This window comes from Callospermophilus lateralis, chromosome 2 (genome assembly GCF_048772815.1).
Source record: "Callospermophilus lateralis isolate mCalLat2 chromosome 2, mCalLat2.hap1, whole genome shotgun sequence".
Taxonomy (NCBI): domain Eukaryota; kingdom Metazoa; phylum Chordata; class Mammalia; order Rodentia; family Sciuridae; genus Callospermophilus; species Callospermophilus lateralis.
The window spans coordinates 62,525,484-62,528,112 of NC_135306.1; the positions used below are offsets into that span (position 1 = coordinate 62,525,484).

A 2,629-nucleotide genomic window follows, 5' to 3' on the forward strand; every position below is an offset into this window, starting at 1 on the left:
GCAAAGTTGACAATGAACTGCCTAAACACTGCCCAAAGAACCTGTTACAATATCTGAAGGGTATTTGGGTTCCTGTAGAATTAGAGCTCATGCAAAAGTGGTGTTTTATGTTTAGGCTTTAAGTGTCTAGGAAACCAGTATCTCCTGTGAGTGGAGTGGAGCCTCCTTAGAGGATGCAAGAGGTTGGCAGTTTCTGTTGAAGACCAGTGAGCTGTGTTGTCAGTCACGGGTCATGATCCACAGTGGAGAGCAGAACTATGGCCACCATGAATCCCATTCTCCTTCCAGAAGTGTAAGTGCTCATAGATCAGGGAAACCTGTAAGGCAGACCCTTGCATGATCTTAGTCCAAGGTAGTTTGCAGATATTCCAGATCAAAGTTCAGGTCAGATCTGAATCTAGGTCTAGATTCAGAAGAAGATTTCAAAGGCATTATGCAAGGCCATAGTCTTGATTTAACTCCCAAATAAGCTCCTCTATCAGGTTTACAGTCAATATTATCACAGAAGACACAGTCACAGTCAATCTGCCATGTCTTCTGGAAGACCTCACATGGACAATCCAACAAATCCTGACCAAAACTGTTGTCTTGGAGTGTTTGGGTTGAACTGGTATACTATGGAAAGAAATCTAAAAGAAGTGTTTTCTAAATATGAACCTATTGCTGATGTGTCTAGGTAGTCAAGAGGATTTGCATTTGTATATGTTGAAAATGTATGATGCTAAGGAAACTAAAGTATGTACTAGCGGAATGGAGTTTGATGGACATAGAATCACAGTTAATTTCTCTATAACAAAAAGACCACATACAACAACACCAGGAATTTATACATGGAAAACAACCTGTGGCAATTCACTATGTGACAGAGGATATGATGGAGGCTATAATGATTATAACTGCAGTACTTTATACAGAAGAAGAAGTGGAGGAGAAATGCTCTAGAAAGAAATCATATTTACAGAAGGGGCCACCTTTCACTACTATAGTCATGAATAATACAGGTCACATTCCAGATTTTGATCTCATTTACATCCTTGCTATTAAACATAGAGTTGAAGATGTTCTGAAATCTGCCATAGAACTTGGATAATACTTTGGGATATTTTTTATTGCATCCTGTTTAAAAGGTGACAGTGCCTAGTGAAGGCAGGACTTTTCCACTTTTTAAGAGAACTACATTTGGTAGAGTTGAAAGGCTGTATTTTTCCTGCAGTTGTGTAGTATGGTGTAGTTTGTTAAATGTTTTCAGAAAAGTATATTTTGCAAGTATGATTTTACAGTCTAAGTTTTGACTGTTGAGAGGTTTCTATTGTACAAAATTTCACTTAAAAAATTTTCCTATAGAATACAGTGTATTCTAAAGATCAAAGCCTGTGTGTAAAATGCTGCCAAAGGAAGAAAGCAAATATAAACAATTTTATTTCTGCTTTTCCTTCTAACTTATTTGTGCTTATAACTATTTTAAGTTGTCACTAGTGCCTTTCATGTGTGTGTGTGTGTATGTGTGTGTGTGTGTGTGTGTGTATTTGTATTATAGAGGATTACACCCAGGGCTTTACTCATGAATGAATTCAGCAAAGTAGCAGGATACAAAATTAACACACATAAATCAATTGCATTCCTGTATTCCAGTGATGAATCAGCTGAAAGAGAAATTAGGAAAACTATTTAATTCAAAATAGCCTCAAAAAATACTTAGAAGTCAATCTAAGTATTGATGAACAATCAATCTAATAAAAGAGATGAAGGATCTCTACAATAAAAACTACAGAACACTAAAGAAATTGAAGAAGTCATTAGAAGATGGAAAGACCTCCCATGTTCTTGGATAGGCAGAATTAATATTGTCAAAATGGCCATACACCAAAATCGTGTACAGATTCAATGCAATTCCCTTCAAAATTCCAATAAAGTTCTTTATACAAATATAAAAAGCAGTCATGAAATTCATTTGGAAAAAATAAGAGGCTCAGAATAACTAAAGCGATCTTTAACAAGAAATATAAAGCAGGAGAGATCACAACACCAGTACAAATTAAATTGTACTAAAGAGCTATAGTAACAAAAACAGCATGAAGGCCCTTTTGTAGAAGCTGCCAACAAAACACAGGTTGGCTTCAGTTTCTGTTTTGTTCTTTTCTGGGTATTTTTGTTAATCTTGTTAGTCTCCTCATAGATTTAGGTTGATGGGATACTGTCACAGCAGAATTGCTTTACCCCACTGTTGCATATACCCTGGCCAAAATGAGGTGTCCAATCAGACCCTTAAATAGGAACACCATTTTCATCCACAAGTCACAAACCAAGAGTGCTAAATTTATTAAGTCCTCCTGAGCCAGCAGCTTTCATTCCCCACCACCCAACAAGACAGGCTAGCCCATTTTCAGGTAGTCAGTGTAATAGCCCCAATCAAGTTTCCTTTTGAATGTAAAAGTCATCCTTGGAGACCAAATTTACCAAATTTATAAAATTCCAGTCAATTTCTCCATCTTAGAGCAGAGAGAAAATGGAGGTTGGAGTGGACCTAAATGGAAGTGAAAGAAAATTTTAAACTCAAGGCTAAAAGAAAATATTCAGAAAATCATGGGCCAATTCAATAGCCTTTGTATCCTCCTCTGCCTGTACAGCA

General features: G+C 36.6%; 1 pseudogene; it reads left to right on the forward strand.

Annotated features, from left to right (window-relative positions):
* Nucleotides 1-232: 232 nt before the first annotated feature.
* On the forward strand, nt 233-942 carry LOC143386237 (transformer-2 protein homolog beta pseudogene; annotated as a pseudogene).
* The last annotated feature ends 1,687 nt before the right edge of the window (nt 943-2,629 follow it).